Genomic DNA, 23,817 nt, shown 5'->3' with positions numbered 1-23,817 from the left:
TGCGAACACGGTTGCCAAGCACCTGAACGTTGTGGACTTCTATGGAATGATGTGATGGATCCCCTGGAACCTCTCAGAGCCCTCCTGACCTTTCCCAAACCTTCCTCCCTTTGAACTACCCCTGCACAGTCAAGACCTAGTAAGAAGCACAATCACAATAACTCCACCCACTTGAGCAAAAATACAAAAATGTGTTCTCTTCAATGAAAGTAGTTTAAATTCATGCATCTCATCTCACTAGAAGTAATGGCATCATTTCTAGAAGTTTTTACTCCCACTATTGCATCATAGAGATTAAAATAGTCAGATTAGGGTTTACTAGGGTTTCCATGTTTGGTTGGCTTTCAGTTCATTCTTGCAAAGTAGGTTAATTTCCTTTGAGATAGCCTTCGTCCATCATTTAGAAAGCTTCTTCTGAGAACATATATAAGTTGGCTTGAGCCCTAGTAGACTTGTGCCAGCTGACCAAGTGACAGCTGCGACAAGAGCTAGTACTTGTGCATACAGCACCGTCGCTTCCAAGTTTGTTACGAACTACCGGGTTGATAAAATTAGAGATAGGAAGCTCCAGGAGTTGTAGCATTATTGCTACAATACTGGAGCCCACCATCTTTTTGGCGCCGTTGCCGAGGAAGCGTCAGAGTATTAGTAATTGTTGCTTTTCTTCTATTTTCTTACTCTCGCCTTCTGCCAAGTAGTTTATTTCATTTCCATTTTGCAAAAGTAGCATAGACATTTCCTGCTTTCATAGATTAGCATTTCAATTCTGCAATTTCAATTTTGCAAGCATAGATTAGCCTTTCAATTCTGCAAGCGTAGACTAGCATTTCCGTTCCTGCAATTTCATTTGATTAAAATAGATTAGTCCTTTCCTGCTTTCATTTCAATTCTGCATTTTTATTTCAGCAAGATAGTTAGTTGTAGATCAATCTGTTTCAGTTTTGCAGGTACCAGAGAAAAAAAACAAAAGCAATAAAAAAGTCTTTCCATTTCATGCCTCGTAGGAACCGAGATAAAACAGGCAAATTCCTACCCAACACCCCCACCACATCACTGAGTCACCCTTCTCTCTTCTTCGGTGACAGTGATCCAGAAGAACCTATAGGTGAACCTCCTGAGATATACAAAGATCCTATAGCAGAAGAAGAATTAGAGATCATCCCATCTGAAGCCATGGCTGACAATAGAAGAGAAGATGAGAGAATAGAAGGTGCCTTCCCCATCCGAGAAACCAATGGAGACATGAAAATGAAAAACATTAGCCCCTCCGCTCTACCTCACTTCCATGGACTGACTACTGAAGATCCTGATACCTTCCTGTTTGAGTTTGCTGTCCTTTGTAGAACCTATGACTATACTGAAGATGAGTAAAAGCTAAAACTCTTCCCTTCAACTCTTAAGGATGCAGCATTACGCTGGTTCATGGGCTTACCTGGGAATAGTATCACCACTTGGGCTCAGATGCAGCAAGCTTTCAATACCAAGTACTGGGACTACTGTAGGTCCAAGGAAACCAAGGGAGAAATCTTTCGGATGACCATGGGAAATGATGAGTCCTTAGAGGATTATGAGGAGAGGTTCCAACTTAGCTACAAGCGGGCCAGGTGCACACTTGACCCTGAATCCCTCAAGTTGGTCCTGCTCCGGGTAGTCCCTGAAGACCTTTTAGATACCCTTCACATGTTAGCTGGGGGAGATATTTACCAGTTGCCTTATGAGGACATCAAGACTGTGTTCAGAAACCACTCTAGGGCAGCCCAGAAACGAGGTAGAGGAAACCCTCTCTCAGCTGGTATTCCTTTCTCCAAGCATGAGTTTACAAATCAATTAGAAGATCTTAAGAGTGAGGTGAGACAGACCATGGCCATGCAACTGGACACATTCAGGATCCAGTAGAAGAAGGAAGAAGCTGAGAGGGCCTTGGCTATCTTCTGCCCTAGATGTACAAGGAGACACCCTAAGAATGAATGCCCATTGCATTCGGTTGAAGTGTGCTTTGTTTGTGAGGAGGACCATCCCACAAATCAATGTCCAACCTTACCTGGGTTTAAAGCTATGTACCAAGGGACAGAAGCTCCCACTGAACCTCTCTACTACTTCAACCAAAGGAGGCCACAAGGACCTAGACCTTACCAGCAGGGGATGCAAGGGGCACCTCAAGCTTATTACAACCCCAACCAATTGACTCCTATGCCTTCCTGGGGTCCCCCTGCTCATCCTTCCTGGTCTATGCCTCCTCCATGGTCTTATCCACCTCAGTACCCTACTCAGCCCACTACTCATTCATATCATTCACATGCCCAGCCATAGCCTCAGTGGAATGCACCTCAGTCGGGGTGGAGGCCCCAATACAACACTCCTCCCGCCATTTTGCCTCCACCACCAGTTCAACCTCAGCCATTACCTCTTGCTCCTCCAAGGCAACCTCAAATGCCTGCTCAACCGAACCTGAACCCCAACAATAGACAGGCCCAGCAGGTATACACTGGGGAAACATCATGTCCTACCTATGCTGTGGAGATCCAGGAGATCAATCTTCGATCTGGAAAGACTCTTCCAGACCGCCAACCTCCTCCCCCAGAGGACGAGGAGGATAAACAGGAAAGTGAACCAAAGGCTATTCCACCCTTTCCCGAGAGACTAACAGCCACCACACAACCCAACCCAGAGGAGGATGAGCTTCTGGGAGAGCTCAAGCAGTTGTGTGTGAAAATACCACTTCTCCAAGCCATCAAGGATGTGCCAATATACAACAAACTAGTTAAGGAAAAGTGTTTTAAACACCCAGGCAGGCGAAAGAGAGATGCTTCAACCATCAATGTCTTAGGACAACTGTTTGACCTTATGTTAGGGCAAGTCATCTGCCCAAAGTACCTAGATCCTGGGAGTGCTGTAGTAGATGTCCACATCAATGGCACCATCATACCTCACACCTTGATTGATCTGGGGGCTGCCATTAATGTGATGACCAGGGATACCATGCTCAAACTCAATCTTTAGTGTTCCTTGAGGAAGACCTCGACAGTACTGCAACTAGCAGATCGCTCCACTGTGACTCCCGCAGGGATTGTGGAGGATGTCTTGGTCTCTGTCGACTCTTGGGAATACCCTGCAGATTTCTTGGTTCTGCAACCCAAGGCAAAGCTTACTGGATATCCTCTCATTTTGGGAAGGCCTTGGTTAGCCACTGCAAATGCTTACATCAGTTGCCGTGCAGGAAACATGACCATAAAAAACGGTCCTATGTCCAAACAACTAGTCCTATATCCTCCTACCCAACCCTCCTTAGAGCATGACTTACCACTGTGGTTGGAGGAAGGAGAAGAGGATGAGGTGTACTCAGCACCTTTGTGCACCCTAGATACCACTGGAAGAGACCCCCCAACCGAGGATGACTTGATTGAGACTTTGATCCAGAATCCACCTTCCAGTGCACTATACTTAGAGAAATTGGTGGAGGACGCCCAAGCCAGCACCTTAGTGGACCTTTGTACCACCAACCCTGTTACTCCTAGAGTCAAGAATGTGGAGTTCGGCCCTGAGAGAACGTTAAAGATCAGCTCCTCCCTATCTCCTTCCCAGGAAAAGGAGCTGTGTAGCCTGTTGGCCAGTCACCTAGATGCTTTTGCTTGGAGCTATAAGGAGATGAAAGGAGTCCATCCCTCGGTCTGTACCCATCACATATACATCAAAGAGGATTGTAAACCGGTTAGGCAACCTTAGAGGAGAATGAATCTAGCCCTTAAGGACATTGTCACGGAAGAATTGCAAAAACTGTTGGATGCCGGATTCATTTACCCCATCTCAGATAGTGAATGGGTGTCCCCTCTGGTGTTGGTTCCCAAGAAAAATGGGAAGTGGAGAATCTGTGTGGACTACCGAGAACTGAACAAAGCTACCAAGAAAGACCATTTCCCTCTACCTTTCATAGATCAAGTGTTGGATGGACTGGCAGGAAAGAAGTTCTTCTCTTTCCTGGATGGGTTTAGCGGGTACAACCAAATCCAAATCAGCTTAGAAGACCAAGATAAGACCACCTTCACTTGTCCTTGGGGTACCTTTGCCTACCGAGTTCTTCCCTTTGGGCTATGCAATGCTCCTGCTACCTTCCAGAGAGCTGTCTTGAGCATCTTCTCGGAGCTGGTCCATGATGCGGTGGAAATATATATGGATGACTTCACTCCTTATGGGTCCAACTTCCAGGAAGCATTGTCCAATCTGGGAAAGGCCCTAACCAAATGCATTGAGATGAACCTATCCCTTAGTCCTGAAAAATGTGAATTCCTGATGACTGAAGGGACTCTGCTAGGCCATACCATTTCTTGCCAAGGGTTACAAGTGGATCCTAACAAAATTGCTCTCATCAAGAAGGTTCCACCTCCCCAAAAGGTAAGCGACGTCCGGAGTTTCTTAGGATTAGCAGGGTATTACCGGAGATTCATTAAAGACTTCAGCAAGCTAGCCTCGCCATTGTTTGGTCTGTTGGCAAAAGATGTGGAGTTTAAATGGACTGACGATTGTCAGAGGGCTTTGAATGAATTAAAGGACAAGTGGGTTTCAGCCCCAATCTTGAGAGGCCCAAACTGGGCCCTACCTTTCCACATCCACACTGATGCCTCAAACAAAGCCATAGGGGCAGCTTTAGGACAAGTTGAACAAAAATTTCCATATGCCATTTACTTTGTTAGCAAAAACTTGTCCAAAGCCGAACTGAATTACACTGTAACCGAGAAAGAGTTCTTGGCTGTGGTCCATGCACTGAACAAGTTTCGACATTATATTACTAGCTATCAAACCTTTGTACATACGGATCATGTTGCAATTAGATATTTAATGAATAAACCAGATGTGAATGCTCGTATTATTAGATGGTTACTTTTGTTGCAGCAGTTTGATTTGACCATTGTTGACAAACCAGGTAAAGAAAATGTTGTTGCTGACTTTTTATCTAGATTGGATTTGTCTGCAGATGAGGATGGAACAGTGGATGACCAGATGCCCGATGAACATCTGTTTGCTATCTTAGTACTCTCTCCATGGTTTGCTGATATAGAAAACTACCTTGTTTCAGCACAGTTCCCTCTGCACCTATCTTCAAGAGAGAAGAGCAGAATCATCAGAAAAAGTGCCTCATTTACTTGGATCGGGGGCAATTTGTTCAAGCTTGGCCCTGATCAGATCTTAAGGCGTTGTGTAAGGGAGGAGAAAGTCTTTGATATCCTCCTCACCTGTCATGATGGGCCTTGTGGAGGAAATTTTGTAGCAAAGAGGACTGCCTTCAAAATCCTGCAGGCAGGCTACTATTGGCCCACACTTCATCAAGATGTCAGAAGATATATCAGCCAATGTGATCGATGCCAAAGAATGGGGAAGCCGACTCCAAGGGATGAGATGCCTCTCCAACCTCAAGTGACTCTTGAGCCATTTGAGAAGTGGGGTATGGATTTTGTGGGCCCAATTAACCCTCCTTCGAGGCAAAGGTCTTACATCATTGTGTGCACTGACTACCTGACAAAGTGGGCAGAGACTAAAGAAATCAAGGCACCAACAGAAGAGAAGGTGGCCGAGTTCTTAAGAGAAAACATCTTCTACAAATTTGGCTACCCAAGAGAGCTGGTCACCGATCAAGGGAGCCAGTTCACATCCAACTTGATTGAAGACCTACTAGCTCACCACAAAATCAAGCATAAGACTTCCACCCCCTATCATCCACAGGCAAATGGGCAAGTGGAAGTCACCAACAGAGCATTGGAAGGGATTTTGACTAAGGTGGTAAGCAACAGTAGGAAGGATTGGACAGATCGCCTGGTTGAGACCACATGGGCTTCCAACACCACCTGGAAGACCACCACCGGCTTCACACCTTATGAGCTGGTCTATGGGAAGAAAGCCTTATTGTCCATTAAGTTCGAGTACAACACTTTGAGGATGGCAGCTCAACTAGAGCTAGATCTCAGCCATGCACAACAAGAAAGGTTATTGCAGCTGAATGGACTGGACGAGCACCGGATGCAGGCCCTCCTTCACTCAGAAGTGGTTCAACTTCAGAGAAAGGTGTGGCATGACCAACATCTCCATGACAAGCAATTCCAGCCGGGAGATTGGGCCTTGTTGTATGACTCCAGATACAAAGATTTCAAGGGGAAGCTGAGAACCAGATGGCTAGGACCATATGTAGTGGAAAAATTCCATGACAATAGATCTGTTCTTATTCGAACCATTGATGAGGAGGCCGTCCCCATGCTTGTCAATGGGCATCGCTTGAAGATCTACAGGAAGCCTCTCTCAAGACAAGAATTCATCACAACTATGGAGAAATCAGTGTTGGTCATAGAGAAGGGTTCTGCCTCTACTTTGGGCATACCCTGAAAGATTTAAAAAAAATAATAATAATAATAATAATAAAGATCCTTGGGTGAAAACCTTTCTGAGGCTCCCAAGGCAGGTGGTAGGGGTGAAAACCTCATTGAGGCGCCCCTATTGTCTTTCAAAAAAAAAAAAAAAGATTTGAAAAGATCCTTGAGTGAAAACCTCTCTGAGGCGCTTAAGGCAGATGGCAAGGGTGAAAACCTCATTGAGGCGCCCCTGTTATCTTTCAAAAAAAAGAAAGAAAAAAAAAATAAGCAAAAAGATAGGGACAACAAGTTTATAATGCATGCAGGTCGCAGGTGTTCTATGAAGAAGAGGAGGTCTTAATGCAAAGCCAAAGATCCTTATCATGCTGCCAGGAGACCTCACCAGCACCTCCTCCAAGAATACTCATTTCCTCCAAGGTATGTGCACAATTTCATCATGGCAGACTTTCTACAGGAAGATGCAGACTTTCTACAGGAAGGTGCAGACTTTCTACATGAAACACAACTTTTCTACAGGAAAGTTCTGTATTTCTACAGGAAGCCTCCTGTAGAAGTTCAGGAAGGGACAGAATTCATTTTATGAGGAGATCTAATGACCAAGGGTCGGTTTGGACACATGCAAGCTACTGTTGTCACCATTATACATTGTTGTCACCTCTTTCTACCATCCCTGTCGACATGCAACCAAGTTACCTGCACCATCAAAGCAGATCAGTGAGTTATCAAGAGAAAACCAATTTTTGCAATAAAAAAATGCTGAGATGTCATACCATATCCATCCCAGCCATCCATGAGCTCTGTGAGCGTGATCGTGGGGCCATTGCCTTCATCGTGCAACATGCACCCGAGGAGGAAGAAACTGTTACAGGACATCCTGTAGGAGTCCCGTTACAGTTACGCCCGCTAGAGTGCACACCATATACGATGAAAACGCGGGCGCATGCAACTGAAGCATCCAATCCATCGTCAACGGCCTATGAATGTGAACCTCCGGGCCTGGGAAAATCCACCAGCAGCAAATAAACCCACTCATCGTCGTCCAAAATCCTGAACAATCGTGTTGCGGCCACACAGGTAAGTGTCTCGACCCTTTCTTCCGACGAATTGCATGAATTTTACTTTGAAAATGTTTGCAAAGTGTGAAATGGATGGGTTGAGTGGTTGTATGGTCAATCGATTGGCCACGTCGACCAGTCAGCTGGTCGAGCTGGATGTGTGAATGGTGGCCGTGGAAAAAAACAGGCAGTGGACGCGTGAGAACCGTCCACTCAGGGAGAAATGAGTTCTAACGAGAATGGCAGCGGCGGATCTGCGGGGAATGATGCGGCAGTAAGTAAACTTGCAGAAGAATGATGGTGTGACGTCGCCCAACGGTCCGACAGGGACAGCTCACCCCCGCGCCACGGATTCCGCTGATTCAAATCTAATCGGCTAGATTATCAACCTCATGCATTTATCATTCACCATTTGCGACTCGAGTGATCATCCGGATCCCTCTGCAGCCCGATACTCCGAGTCTTTGGCCATCAGAACGCCTGTGAAGCTACAGCAAGAGCGCAGACCCACTGCAGTATCCCCCGGAAATCGCGCGCTGCTCCTACAGGAAAACTGCTCCTACAGGAAAGTTGTTTCTACAAGAAGTCGGGTTCCTCACGTCAAAAGGTGGCGGATTAAAAAGGTAAGCCTGAACTCTCCATGCAATTGGTTTTTGAAGGTGGCAGAATCGTCGTCTACAGTCTGGTCGAAGAAAAATTGTTGCAATTGTTGTCTGCCGTGCATGAACTGTCATCCTACAGGATGTTAGTATAATTAGCTGTGTTAAAGGTTTGCAGGGGGTAAGCATTGTGAATTATGTGCATGACAGAGGCGTAATCCTACGCTCTGTCCCAGTAGACCGAATTTCTTTCCCATTTGCCACCTCCAGCTAACACAATAGTTTTTCACCATGCCGGGTGGGTTCATCAGAAGGGAGCCCACTGATTCAACGAAGCTAAGAGAAAATCCTGAGGTGGTGGAGCTCTTCACATGAGCACAATGGATATCCTTCTGTGACAAATTGCAGGGATATGATGACGAAGTGGCAGAAGAGTTTTTGCAAGCTCTGAGGCCGAAATCTAAAACGTTGGCCACCGTTACCTTCAGGGGTCTGAGCCTCAAACTCACCCCACAATTCATCAGCCGAGTTACGGAGCTCCCAATGGGATTACCATGGGATAAAGAAGAAAGGAAACTGAGCCAACAAGCTAAGAAAGAATTCTTTCCACCAGAGGAGGAATTCTCAGAAGACAAAAATGGGGTTCGTAGAACCAGTTTACTGCCACCATGGAATGAAGTGAGCCTGCAAATTATGAAGTACATCACCTGCGAAGGCCGTTTTAGCATTGTCTACGGGTACCACTTTCGGTTACTCAATGAATTACGGCACCAGATGGAGCTACCTGTAGAAAAATGGCTCAGTCTTCCTTACTTTCTACTATAGTCTCTGATTGAGTGTGCAACCAAGCTGAAAGAAGGCATACCAGACCAGGTAGCCCACCATGGATTGATCAAACTCCTCGTGGAGGATGCGCTCCACACGTACAAGGTTCCTCTCTCATGGGAATACTTCAAAAATTTGACAAAGGACAGGGACATAAAGATGCTAACCGAAGAGCTCGGTTCTTCTAGCAGTGAGGAGAAAGAGTTAGTGGCCACAGTAAAGAAAGGAAAAAGCCAAAAGACCCTGGCCACAGAGCAGAAGAAAAAGCAAGAGAAGAAACCAAAGAAAAAGGATGACAAGGAGAAAGATGACACACCCATCTTGTCAGCAAGAGAGCAAAGGTTAAAAGGCAGAGTGGACAAGGCTGAGAAGGTCCACATCAGCAAGAGTGCCTCGACAGCGACCGCAACCCAGTCAAAAAGCAAAACCCATGCAGAAAAGAAAGCCAAGGCAGCAACACCTGTTTCTACAGGAAAGCCGAAACCGGCTTCTACAGGAAGCCCGAAAATTATTGAAAAAGGGTCTTCTACAGGAAGCCCGAAAGTTACTAAAACAGGGTCTTCTACAGGAAGCCCGAAATTGACTAAAACAGGGTCTTCTACAGGAAGCCCTGAAAAAGTGAAACCTAAGGAGAAGAAAGCTGACATTTGTGAAAGGGAGGCAGCAGCTGTGCTGGCCGGCCTCAGCACACCTCCTAAGCCAAAGGAGAAGAGAAATAGGGATACCCCTCTATACTTTGAAGCTCGAAGAAGTGTAAGAATAAAGACGGGCAAGCCACAGCCTCCATCCAGCAGCCAAATCACTACAGGGGATGCCCCTACTTCACCCAGTGAGAGGTCCCCCTCGAAGATATCGGTCACCAACGAGAGGGGGAGCCCAAAAACAACTACTTGGAAAGGAAGGGTGGACCAATCGGCTTCAAAAGCCCGGCCCAAGGTCAAGGAAATAGAGAAGAGGGAAGGAGCGGCATCCTCATCACCACCAAGGGTAGAACAGGCAGAGCCACCAAGAGTAGGAAAGAAAGAGCGTATTCCGGAGCCTAGTTCCCGGCCAAGGACAAGGAGCCGGAGCAAAATTGCTCAAGGATGAGAAAATACTTTAGCTGGGGGGTGATGATGAGCCCCAAATTTTGGTAACAATTTGGGCTCATTTGGCCTACTTACCTTGCTCAACCCTTCATATTTTTATCACTTATGCATCATTTCTTAGTATATTCGTGTTATTTGTAGGAAGAAGGGCAGTCATTATGCCTACGTAGCTAATACATGATGATTTCAGGTTTGTTTGGCATTAAATGGAGCAAAGACCATGCAAATGGAGACAAGGAGACAACCAAGGTGGCATTGCGAGTTTATAGGGAGGTTGTCCACAGTCTTGAATGACTTCCCTCATGATCTCCACCCCAACTCCGAGCTCCAACAGCTAGCACCACCGAGCTAGAAGGCAGCCAACGGATTCTACAGGAACAACAGTTTACTTTCAGATGGACAACCAAGCTCCACTAATTGAGGAGGCCAGCTTGGCCCTCATCATGTATAAATATTAAGGCTGTTGCCTTCGATGAGACTCTTGAACTTTTGTTATAGATTTTGGATTACGAGCTGTAGCTCTGTTTTTGCTCTTTGTAAGCCAATTTTGGCATGTTGTTAGACTCATGATTATTTAATAAAAGGCAGTCAGATTTGGATTCGATTCTGAGTTCTTAGGGGAGCTATAGCTCTCAGGTTAGGGCCCAACCTGAGAGCAATAGACCTCCTTTCCTTTGTATTGTTACTTGTTTTTTCATCATTGCATTTCTTTCCTTTACTTGCACTTGAAAAATACAGTTTGCTGAGTTGACTGTTTCGGTTTGGTTATGTAGGTTAGTTTCACGAATGCAGTTGTTTCATTAGTTCAGAATTAGCGTAGGGAGATTGAAGTTGAGTTGAGTTCAAAAAGGTTGAATGCATGCTCACTTTCACCTCTGTTTGGGGACCGGAAGTGTAGACCGTGCCAACTGCCAAAAAAAACACTGTTTTAACATATGCATGCAAGTATTGTTGTAGTGTTTTCGATTGAAGAGTTGTCCATGCAATGTTATCTTGAGTAATGACTCTTTGGTTCAGTATCTTGCACGAATTCCTTTCAACTTACATTGCTGTTCTTCGATTCCTAATAAAGCAGTTAGAATAGGTTGGTGAAATTTCGTTTACATGCAAGATAAAGGTGATTTGTTTCATTTACGCTGCGCAACACCAATTCATCGTGTTCTTATCCTTCTGAACCATGCCTAAGCCACCTACTCATCCTCTGTTCATCTCATTTTCCTTCCAAACCTTCTATTGTCCATGTTGCTCAATATTTTTGACCTTCCATTGCCTCTACCCTTCTATCGACCAACCAGCTCTATCCACTCTCTCTCCACCTCATCTCTCTGTCCATAGGCCATCTCAAGCTCCTCTTTCATCATACCCATCCATCCATACAGTTCCTTCACTCCTCCATTACCCAAAACTCCGACTGTAGGACATCCTGTAGAAGTTAGCAGACTTCCTGTAGAAATCCCGAGTTTCCTGTATGATCCCCTGCAGACATCCTGTAGAAGCCTGCGAACACGGTTGCCAAGCACCTGAACGTTGTGGACTTCTGTGGAATGATGTGATGGATCCCCTGGAACCTCTCAGAGCCCTCTTGACCTTTCCCAAACCTTCCTCCCTTTGAACTACCCCCACACAGTCAAGACCTAGTAAGAAGCACAATCACAATAACTCCACCCACTTGAGCAAAAATATAAAAATGTGTTCTCTTCAATGAAAGTAGTTTAAATTCATGCATCTCATCTCACTAGAAGTAATGGCATCATTTCTAGAAGTTTGCACTCCCACTATTGCATCATAGAGATTAAACTAGTCAGATTAGGGTTTACTAGGGTTTCCATGTTTGGTTGGCTTTCAGTTCATTCTTGCAAAGTAGGTTAATTTCCTTTGAGATAGCCTTCGTCCATCATTTAGAAAGCTTCTTCTGAGAACATATAGAAGTTGGCTTGAGCCCTAGCGAACTTGTGCCAGCTGACCAAGTGACAGCTGTGACAAGAGCTAGTACTTGAGCATACAGCACCGTCGCTTCCAAGTTTGTTACGAACTACCGGGTTGATAAAATTAGAGATAGGAAGCTCCAGGAGTTGTAGCATTATTGCTACAATACTGGAGCCCACCAGTCACTTAGAACTTTCTCACCCATTTTATATTAATACACATTAATATTTTATTTTTTCTAAGTTTAGACTTAGGAATTCATTAAAAATATTAATTATTTTAATATCTCTTCATCTGGGTGGAATTTCTCTAAACGATTTCTAGGTCTTTGGAGATCTCATGTTCCTTAGCCTCTCCACCAAATTTCATGGCTAGAGAACATCTTATTCTACCAAAAATCAACACTTCCTTCATCAATCCTACCAATTAACAAGTACTTGCTTATTTGATAATGAGAGTCCAGAGGTGCCCAACCTCACCCCCAAGTGCTTGCAAAGTGATTCACCCCCCTTATAGGGAGTCCATAATCCACTATACCATTAGGGTAGCCACAAGTCTTCATTCTTATCTTCCTCATCTTCTTCTTCAGGATGGTATCTACCCAAGTTGTTACAGAGTTCTAGAGTCTGCTATCTCAAACCATAGCCTCCAGGGGACCCAAGTTGTTATAGGGCTCTAGAGATTCCATCCCAACCCACAACATTCAGGGACCCAAGTTGCTATAGTGCTCCAGAGACCTCTTTGTAAACCCACAACCCTCAGGGACCAAAGTTATTAAAAGGCTATAGGGATTCTATCTCAACACACAGCTTCCAGGGACCCAAGGCTATTACAGTGCTCCAAAGACTAGGCAATCAACCCACAACCTCTAGGGATTGAGAGCCAATTACCTTTTCTTCTCTTCAGCATTGTCTACTACAAACTCTTACTGAACCTTGTTTCCTCGATACCATTATTCATCTGTCTCTGTCTCCCTCCTACCCGCCTGTATGTGTCCCCTCTCTCTTTCAAGTCTCACTTTTTCGTGGCCTCCTCCTCGGCCACCATCACTAATTCATTTTTGCTGGTTTGTAGTGTGCAATCTCTCCATAAAATTCATGTCCTTTATTTCTTGTAATTGTTTCTCAAGTAACATGGGCTTGCATACTTCCTCTTGTAGTTGATTTAATTTCAGGAGATCCTTCCTCAATTCATGCACTAGCCAGTCTTTAATGGTTGTCCTGTATTTTAGGTTTCTTTTTGCACAAGAAACAACAATGTCCCAAGCAAGAAACATCCTTCCAAACTTTGAAATCTGTGTCACTTGACTCAATCCCCTTATTTTTTTAATTTCAATTGTTGCAAAATATTTTATAATATATTTACACTGCAGCATGTACAGGGACTTTGGGTGGGGTTTTCATAATGTATGTATTGCTTCAACCCAAACTCTCTATGGTAGGTTTCGTTCACTCATCATAATTCTAATGATTTGTTGGATAAAATTGTTGGCTCTCTTTTCGATGCCATTCTGTTGTGGAGTTTTAGGTGTTTTAAATTGTCTATCATTGTCATGATCCTTGAAATAATCATTAAATTCCTTGGAGGTGAACTCACCACCATTTTCTGATCTTATCCACTTAACTCTACAAAATGTCTCATTCTCATCCATAGCAAAGTTTTTGAATTTTTCAAAATATTTTGATTTCTTTCTTAAAAATGCAACCTAGATTAACCTACTATAATCATCAATGATTAGCATGAAGTATAACTTACCTATAGGTGTCTTCATTCTTGATGGTCCACATAGATCCATATGTACTAAATGTAAAGGCCTAGTTCTTGAGTTCTCCTTTGATTTGAAAGGTAGACACATACGTTTACCAATCTAGTATGATTTGAAAATAATATTTTCAGGCTTAGATATCTTTGGTAGGTCCCTAACTATAATTTTCTTACCATCCTTACAATTTGAACAAAATTCAGATGTCCCAACCTCTTGTGCCATAACCAACTCTTATCAAACTTGCTTAAATAACATTGTTAAGATTTATCTTTCAACGTCCATAGTTGTACAGGTAAAGCAATAGGCTGGAAATATGTTTCATACTTGGGAGAATTTTGACTAAAAATATCTTTTCTCCTTCCCCTTGGTGGCACTACAGGAATTTGTTAATTTCTCCTCTAGGTAAAATGTATCTTTTTTGAACTTGTGGATAATTGTGGTTATTGCCTATATTCAATGTTATTTTTCCTTTATTACTTCTTGCAGCACTTCTTGCCTACTGATGTAAATTTGTATTGATTTTTTCATTCATTTCCTTTTGCTACTGTTGTGGCTAATTTTTGGTTGATCCTCTTATAGCTTCAACAAAACTAATGGGTTTCTTACCCTTTTCCACTGCTTTTGTACTCATTTCTCCTTCAAAACATAAACTAACTTTGATTTGAGGGGGTCTTTGAGCACTTAATATTTCATTAAGAGTTCTAGTCCCCTTAGAGAATTCCTTATTTAAACTTAGCTAAGTTTTTGTCTTTTCCAACTCTTTTCTCAGATTGATAGCCTCTTATTCAAGATTTTCATGACATTTTTCTTTGTCTATCACCTACTCTTGAAAAGTGCCTTGGATATTCTTTTACTCTTCAATTTTCAGTAAAATAGGTGCTACACTTTCAGAGTTACTTTTAGCAAAAAAATCCTTTTGTTCTTCTTTTTTTCCCTCAATCTTTCAATCTCTTCTATACCACTAATCAACTCACCTTCTAAGTCAACTTCACCTTCTTCTTCTTCAGACTCATTGTAATCTTCTTCTAAAATTTCTATGGACATGGGCATGAAATCCTTTGAGATTCCATGAGCTCTATCCTCATATGAAAATTGGTTGTATTCGTCTTCTAAAGAAATAGTATATTGAGTGTAAAAACTTTTAATTTTAGTCTTTTTCTCCTTTTGTAACTTTCCATATTTATTCTTGGTTCTGTGTTCATTCTTCTTCTTATCTAGACACTTAAAATAATAGTGACCTACTCTACCACAATTAAAGCACTTATAAGGTAGCTTACCTATATACTTTCCTAAGCCTATCTTAAGCTTTCTCACGAACTTAAGCTCCTCTTCATCTGATTCACAACATGTGTCACCATGTTCTTCCTTGGGCTTCTTGTCTCATTTGAAGGTTGACTCCTTTTCTATATGTTTTCCTTTTGCAATTCTCATCTTATAGGTAATAAGAGTACCAAGCAATTGATCCATTATGAGAAAGATGAGATCTACCATTTCCTCAATGGCTGAAACTTTGGGATTAAACCTCTTAGGAAGAGATCTCAACACCTTTTGGACTACCACTGATTCCTTTAGTTCTTCATCAAGTCCTTTTATGGTATTTACAAATTCATAAACTCTAACAAAGAACATTTCTATTTCTTCATCATCATGCATCTTCAAAGAATCAAATTGCATTCTAAAGCCCTAGGGTTTAGCTTTGTTTACCTCGTTGTCACCTTCATAGAAATTGCTCATCTTCTACCATATTTCCTTTGTAGTTTTTCAATCCATGAGCTTGACTAATTCTGATTCAGGTAGGCTCGCAAGAATATCATTCATAGCCTTGACATTGTATGTAAACTCAAGCTTCTAATATGTAGTAGTTATGTATGGATGCTTCTCATAAGAATCTTGAATGGTGTCCCAAACATTAGCACAAAGATATTACATATAGCTCTTCGTCCTTATCTTACAAAAAGTATAATTCATTCCATTGAACATATGTTCCCTATTGGTGTGGCCTCCTTCCTAGCCTCCCATTGTCCCTAGTCTTTCTTCCAACTCTTAAAATTATGTTCAAGTAACTTGGTTTTGATTCCAATTGTTAGAAACTAGGACAATAATACTTGGGGCAGGGGGGGTGAATCAGTATTGTGAGTATTTAAATTTTTTTTGCTCAAAGTAAATAATACTTGAAATAATAAGCATAAGCACACCAATTCATAAATGAAGAGACAATAATATAACAAGGAAACCCAACTAGGAAAACCACCAAAGTTTTTGTATTATGATGAAATTTATAGGCTACATCTTGTATTACATAAATATTATAGGCTGTAATTTACTGCAAGGCTTCAACCCTCAATTTGTTGCAAGCTCCAACTTGCTAGTTTATTGGGCTCCAACATGAAGTAAGCTCCTACTCCCCAATTTATTCACTACTACTAAAAGAAAATTCCAACTCCCTAGACTGCAACCTCCAACATGCTTGACCTTGTTGATTAATATTTCATCCAATTTTCAAACTCAAATCATTAAGGCCTCTCTTTCACAAAATTAAATCACTTATTTCTCATAAAATCACCTTAAAAACACCTTCAACATAACATACTTCTCTGGTCTTTGATTCGATTCACTCCCAGATACCTTTACTGATTCACATATTATGCTTAATCTTTGAGTCTTATAAGGAATTTTGAGTTGCTATTTTTAGTGTTTAACTTTACCTATCTTTTTCTCATAATTTACACTTAATTGAGGTTTTGATCTTATTTTCTTCTTGATTTTCAATTTTTGTTTACTCATCTTGATGTGTTCAATCTATCCATGATCTCTTATTTTTTTGTTTTGAGGTGAAAAACTGAGTTAAATTATTGTTTTAGGAAACTCTAAAGTTTACACAGAGTTTAGCATAGGTTCTAATTTTGGTAGAGTGCTAAATATGGCACAAATTGCCAAATTCATTGTCGAATTTGGGAGTGCCACTATACTTGTAGTTAACTTCATTGCTAGTTTTAGTGAGCTTCCAAATATGACATACTCTAACAAAAACTCAATTTTTTTCTTACTCTCAATTGTCTAATTCAAGTTCATGTCATGCTTATATCATTCTTTCCATGTAGCAATTCATTAGTGGTGCGATGTGTCTCCCGGAGTTAGCCCACTTGGCCACATAAAACATTGAAAATGACTACCAGGTGTCCTAGTCTAGTACTACCATGTCATCATCATGCTGACATCACCTATGGGTCCAAGGATGCTGATGTGGTTTTGCCATGTCACTTTCCAACTGTATGTTGTCTGTCTACCACATGTGCACCAATTGATCTCATGCTTTTTCAACCATGCGAGAAGATTTTGGCCAATGATTATTTGTTTGAGGGATAAATGGATGACCTAAATTAAAATGCAGACCCACCTATGTGATTTAATTTTAACGGGGGAGTTCCGTTATTTTTCATCTTGTAGACAATAAAACCCATGCAACTCTTTGTATTATGCCACTTGATTGTCATGGATTCACTCTGTTAAATGAATGGGCGAATATTATTAAAATGTTGGCCCCATTGTGTGATTGATGTTTAACAAAGGTGGGAGGAGTACACTATTTGGCAATATGTGGAACCCATTAACTTACAACCTTTCCTTTGATCTTGTATCCCAACACAAAATTTTGAATGAATGCCAAATTAGCACCAACTTTGGGAATACCAAATTAATTCCAAATTTGGGCCCTAAATCACTGACTCATTTTCAAACTGCGACTACTTCTAAACCCCTTGGCAATTTTCAGACATATATATACAATTAGAAATGGTTTTTCAAGATCTATCCATCTAAGTAGTTTTCAGTAACATCTGAGTCGATCATCTATAATTAAATGACTCCAAATTTTAGACTACTGATCAAACTTTATCATCAATGAAAATTTTCCCTTAAAACTTTGACATCAATGAAAACACTTAGTTCTAACACCATAATGGTTTTATTTTGAAGAGAGAGAGAAGAGATAGTTTTTTCCTTCTTTTAACACATTCTATATGTTTTTTTGCATTCACCAAACCTCCTAATCCTATCTCTTTGTAGTTGGAGGGCGTGGCTTTACTAGATGGGACTCCACCCATCAAATCTCTAGACATCATTCTATCAACAAAACCACATTAATTGACATCCTCTATGATTTAACTAATTCCAAAGGTGAATCCAAGATGTTACAGAAAATCATATCTTAAAGTGTGGCATCATTTTTTAAGTGGGGGATGAATCACTCTAAGGTGAATAATGTGGCTAGTCATATATTTTCTTGCAAAAAAGGACAAGTGTGTCCTCCAAAACCCATCAATCATGCAAACCTTGTTGTGCCTCTATGTTTTGTTGATTTCTATATAGAAATGACAAGATAGGAGCTAAGGGATTTAAATCTATCAAAGCTAATGTAGAATGATAAGGGTTTTTTAGATCCCAAACGATAGACCCTATGCTTGAGATGACAAGGTTTGGAATCAATTTCATGGTCTGTTTCCCTTAATATGGACTAAATCTTATATATATATATATATATATACATATATACATATATACATATATACATATCTATATACATATATACATATATACATATCTATATACATATCTATATATATATATATATATATATATATATATATATATATATATATATATATATATATATATATATATATATATATATATATATATATATCTATATATATAACCAATAAACACTAGATCTATCATTGTAGATTAATGAAATATGTAGACATGTTTCCATTGGAGTGAATGATATCTCCCTTTCCTTAGCTATGATAGAAACCTTGAGGTTGTAGGGTTGAAATTTCCAATATATGAGTGGGACTATGCCAATGAAGATGCCCTGTGATGGAACAATTGAATTTGTGATTTTGGATCCTAGCTAACAAAAGGAATCCTTATGAATTCGTTGGAGATGAAAGGTGAAAGAAATCCTAGAGGCTTGAGAAAGGTGGAAGGAAATTATTCATTAATCTGAGTGTGTACCTATAAAATAGGATTTTCAAATATAAAATAATTCAATCAACTTGAATAGTTCTTACAAAGAGGAATTGAAAGGTATATATAGGAAAAGAATAAATCTCAAAGCATAAGAATGGATCTCAAAGAATAAGAATGGATCCTAGGGTATGAAATGGATTTGATATCATGGGATAGTGGATTTTAGTCCTAAAATGACTCTATTCTACATGACTTATAGATTGACAATCATTGATACCCTAAATAAATCCATGGTATGCTTAGCGCCAAGACATTAATTATGTTTAAGGAGTTCGACTCAAATTGGTTCCATAAATAGTAATTCCAAAATTGTTTGAGTAGCTAGGGACTCAATTCAAGGCCAAGTGATCATGGATCCGACCTTGGAGTTTGCATCCAATATGGATCTATGAAGTTAAAAATGACCCAGATGGTTGCCCGAAGGGGTGAAAGTGTGTTAAATTAATGACCACACGCACAAGGATCTAAGGAACCTACTTAAGCATTAGACATCCTAGTAAGGTCCCATATCTAGAACAAGCTCAGAGGCACCTTTAGAAGTCGATCCATGAAATTAGAGTAATTATTGAGATATAGTTCTAAAAAACAAAGATAAGTAATTGAGTTGTTTGTTTATGTTATGTCGAGAAAGGTCTGAGATCCAATAATTACTTTTACTTCTACATAATAGATAGGGATGATTACAAATACTTACAGGGTAAAAGGTTACTTGTGAAAAATGGTTTAAATTATATTATAAATAACTATGTAAAAATAGTTTTGTATGTATTTGTTAGAAAAAGGAAGTGTTTACTCAAATCTTGAATTGATTTTGTAGAGAAATTATGAGTTGAATAGGAAATTGTTTTTCAACTAAGTTTCAAAAGGAGTTTAAATATGTGTGTGTGTGTGTGTGTGTGTGTGTGTGTGTGTGTGTGCAAGGTTAGCATGATCATAGGTTAACATTGATAAAAGGCTCTTAGGTTATCCCTAAACTGGCATTCAACCCCTAACGCATGACAAAATCCCTCAGAAAAATAGAAGTTGAGAATCTTCAAAACTTGGAGTCATGTAATTTATTTTCTTTGTACAAGAATTATCCTTAACTAACTAGGTCAAAAATCAAAAGTATTATGCCCAAAATTTAGAGAAGATATGCCAGAAACATGATCATTCCTAACGATGAAAGGAAGGGTTCATTTACATAAAATTGCATAATAATTTTACAAGTAATTATGAGTGAAAAAGAAATAAAAAATGTGCTCAAGCATAAAAGTATAAATTGACAAGAAATTAATGGTACTATACAAAATTATTTCTAATCATATATATCTCTTCTAAGAAAGAAAACCATTAAGACAAAAAAAATTACATAGAATCTACACAGTTCTAGTTCGATGTAAATAAAGATGTCCTGTCATAATTCCAGACACCAATTATATAAAACACTTAGAAAACAAATCTAGTATCAAAATCTACCTAGCCACAACCAAGTTTTGTTATGTTACAATTTAAATGCCACATAAAACCTGAAATTGGAATTTACAAGAAAACACTTATAAATAAAGGTAGAATAAATTTAGACCCAATCACCAAGTCCTGTAAAAATTTAGACAACATTATATAATAGGAGAAAATAGGTCTAAACTAAAATCCTCAAAGAGGATGAAAAGGGGAAAATAAATAAGTCATTTGGGTACTTGGAAGAGAATTTAAATGCAAAACCTTAACACTTTTATCTTGGAAGCCCTCAAATAAAAAATTAGAACTAACCTGCAAGAAACAAGAATGGAATTAATAAGTGAAAGGAATGAAAAGTAAAGGAATTTAAACAAATACTAGTTTAAGCAAAGAAGAAAGGGTGTAAAAAAATGGAGTTAAGTGTGAGGAACGTAGAAACGAGAAAAATCATTCATCATGTGAGAGAACCAAAATCCGTTGGTAGGGAAAATCTTGAAAACTAAAGAAGAAAAAAGATCTAAAAATACATTTCTTAGACCAAGAACAAAAGTGTTTATAAACTAAACCAACAGTCTTGGACATTTCAAAAATAAAGGGGAAAAATAAAATAACATAAAATAAAACCTTGCAATAGGAAAGAGTAAGGAGCCGAGGTAGCTTATGTAAATTTCTTACGAAGACATTGGAAATTTCCTTATAATTCATCAATGTCAGGGATCTAGTCCGAGAGAAAAAGGAAGGAATTTGTTGTTGAATTGAGGCTTCTATGATCCATAACAACTATAAGAAGAATTTCGGCGTAAACCACATGTATAAAATCTTTGTTGACGGGTTTCGAACCAACTAGTGTGGCTCATCGTCAGGAGAAGTTGACGAGTCACATCATGGTTGAATAATAAATAGAGATAGCAGATCTTCCCAACGGCTAGATTGACTAGGTTGACCATCAACGGCTATCTAAAAAACAGCTAGATAATATTATAATGTTAAACAGTGAAACAATAATAAAATAATATTATAATTATAATAATTAAATTTCTTTAATCAATTATATATATTATAATATATTATATATCCAAATGTAATTCCATTTTATTTTATTCATATATTATTTTTTGGTTATAAATATATTTAATTTATTTTTAATTTATTCATTTAAGTCACAAGGGATAAGTAAAGGGGGGTTTAGAAAAAATCTTTCATTGGTTATTAAATTAATTTATTTAATTCCCTAGGGACGAGAATTTAATTCTATTTTAATTTTATTATATATTATCCTATGGTTATTAAATTAATTAAATTTATTTATTTATATCACTAGGGATAAGTAAAGGGGCTTTTTAGTAAAAAATGATAATCGAGAGGGATACGATCTGAGAGCTCTGCAACTAGGGTTCTGGAAACTTTCTGAGACGGCGCAGACAAGCACGACTCAGCATCCACCAAGGGCCTGACCTCTTGGTCTCGACAGAGTACCGTAGGCATAACAACAAAGCGCATGGATCCCCCGCGGGGGGTCCTCAAAGCCCTCCCCCTCGTCCAATACCTTGCCACCAGGGCAAACGGGGTCTTTAGTCTTTGGATCAATCCATGGAGAGGTGGATAACAGTGAGATGCCGAAGCAGCATAAGCCCAATGCACCTGCCAGTCAGTCAGACAACAGCAGTGAAACAGTAGAAGGAAAAGACAAGCCAGAGGAAACGACCAAGGTCACCTCGAAAACATGCAAACCAATAGCAGCTGAAAGACCCAAGATAGAACTGCCCAGTCAGAAGATCAATGAACGAATCCAATATATGATGGATCATGCACTCATCGGAAAATTTATAGGATTCTAGCCGACAGAAAAATCCTTGTATGGCTGGATCGCTGCTAAATGGAAACCCAAGGGCCATATAACATTGCAGCTAGGACCGAAGGGGTTCTTTATTTTGATATTCTTGTGCCTAGAAGACAAGTTCAGAATCATGGATGAGGGGCCATACTTTTTCAACTCAGCAGGATTGTATCTAAGGGATTGGGTAGCAAGATTTAACCCGGATAAGGAAGACCTCACCTGGGCTCCAGTGTGGATCAGAATGTATTCACTTCCAGAGGAATACTGGGATGAAGGGCTGCTCAAAGACATTAGAAATGGACTGGGAGAATACATAAAAGCAGCGGAAGAGACGAAGCTCCAAAGATACACATCCTATGCCCGCATCTGTGTCTTCATGCGCCTAGACAAAGCCCTACCGGACTCGGTAAGTCTCTCTCATGATGATTATGAATGGATTCAACCCTTGGATTATGAACATGTAACTTTTCGCTGCCGCAAATGTCATGCTCACGGGCATCTCTTTAGGGATTGTACGCTAAATGCCAAAGCCACTGCCTTCGATCCCTCTGAACTTCCAGCCCAAGATGGTTTTACCAAGGTCCCTAGCCACAAACGAGCGCACAAAAAACCTTCCACCAGGAAAAACCCCAGCAAGATACGGCTTCTATCCCTTCCACGAGTAATAGCTTTGAAATTCTAGCACAAGCCTCAGAAGAGCAACCCTTGAACTCGAAGCACAGCTCCATGCCCATCTCCTCCTCTGCATTCCATCCCCCCCTGGTTCTTCCCATGCATCACCTTTCCCCAGGGATGACAATGCAACCTCAAAAGAGAGCCAAAGGGGACTTGATGGGGAAGTAAAGGATATGGAAGTTGAGGGCACTCCATCTAAATCAAGCGGAACTCCCATAACAGACCCGAAAAACCCTGAAGGAACATCCAAAGCCATGGAGACAGATGAACCACAAAATCAATCCTGGCAACTAGCGCTTATCTCAGAGGAAAGCAGTCAAGTGCAACATATGGATGAAGAACCAGAGAGCATAGATCTAAAAGGGATAGACATTTTTGGACTGGAGCAAGCTTGTAGAAAGAAGGATTATGACAAAATCCAAGAGCATCAGCTCAGTACTCTGGAAACTATATTATCCATAGCATATCTGCAACAACAATTGGACATACAACCAGGAAGTCAATGGGATGGAAACCTCCTTCCAAAGGACCCCAAAAATAGGGGAAGAAAAGCAGATCTCCAGAGAACTATAGCAGTAGGGAAAATCCCGGTCGACTCAGGCAGATATGCTAAATCAACAAAGTACTATAGGCCCACTCCACATAGTGAACAATGAAGCTCACCTCATGGTATGTAAGAGGGCTCAATAGCCCTGGGAAACTCAAAATGATTAAAAATATGATAAGGCAGGAACAACCCCAGATATTCTTCCTACAGGAAACAAAGTGTAACAGTAACACCCTGGGAAGCATCCTTTCAAAAGCTTGGCCAGGATGTCACTCAGTGGCAGTCGATGCATCAGGTGCATCTTAAGGCTTAGGAATTGCATGGAATACGCAAGCAATATTGTTGTCAAATTTCCACACATCCCACAACATCACCCAGGCAACGTTTCATATAATTGGCACCAACATACATGGTCACCTGACCAACGTTTACTTTCCGCAGGATGCTCCCAATAAAATTGCTCTTTTAGACACCATAGCAACTCTAAACTCCAACAGAGAGCATTCTCTATGGCTCATAGGTGGAGATTTTAATATGATCACCAAGTTAGAGGAAAAGAAGGGAGGTCGGGCCAAGTTGGATCAGGAAACAGACCACTTCAAAGATTTTATCCACAACAACATGCTTATCGACATGCAAATACCTAATGGCATGCACACTTGGAGCAATCGTA

The sequence above is a fragment of the Pinus tabuliformis genome, chromosome 5_2, assembly GCF_031772625.1.
Source record: "Pinus tabuliformis cultivar Carrire ecotype Pingquan chromosome 5_2, CPIR1, whole genome shotgun sequence".
Classification (NCBI taxonomy): domain Eukaryota; kingdom Viridiplantae; phylum Streptophyta; class Pinopsida; order Pinales; family Pinaceae; genus Pinus; species Pinus tabuliformis.
Note: the sequence above shows the minus strand (reverse complement) of the source record.